We start from the raw sequence: 556 nt of genomic DNA, 5'->3' as shown, positions 1-556 counted from the left end.
CAGGGTCACCTTCTGTGGTGATGAAAAAGTTACGAAACTAGAGCATTACGGCTGCACTAACTGCCACTGAATTGTACACTTTAAAATGGCTAATTATGTAGTAGGTGAATTTCACCTCAATAAAAAAAGAGATGGCCAAATTTCTGATTTCAAACCAAAACCAAATGACTTACTTTGGAGCTGGATTAACTGGGTGTGTATCCTACATCCATTGCTTTTTATCTGTGTGAGCCAGGGTAAGTTACTCAACCTCTCTGAGCCTCAGTTTCTTTAGATAAAAGGCTCTCATCATCATACTACTTCATACTACATCATACTCACTTCATAGGATTGTTGAAAAGAATCTACTAAAATAATTTAGAGCAGGATCTGGCAAAGAGGAAATTGCTTGGAACTGTTAGCTATTACTCCTACTCATTAGCTGGGTGACCTTGGGCAAGTCATTTTACCTCTGACACTTAGTTTTCCTATCTGGAAGATGGGGAAGGTGGTTGTAATAATTTAAATAAGATAAGGTATGTGGACAACTGGTTCCTTGTAGGAGCTCAACAAATAA

Source organism: Orycteropus afer, unplaced genomic scaffold (assembly GCF_000298275.1).
Source record: "Orycteropus afer afer isolate SDZICR_OR568_19922 unplaced genomic scaffold, OryAfe1.0 scaffold00049, whole genome shotgun sequence".
In the NCBI taxonomy this organism is placed as follows: domain Eukaryota; kingdom Metazoa; phylum Chordata; class Mammalia; order Tubulidentata; family Orycteropodidae; genus Orycteropus; species Orycteropus afer.
Note: the sequence above shows the minus strand (reverse complement) of the source record.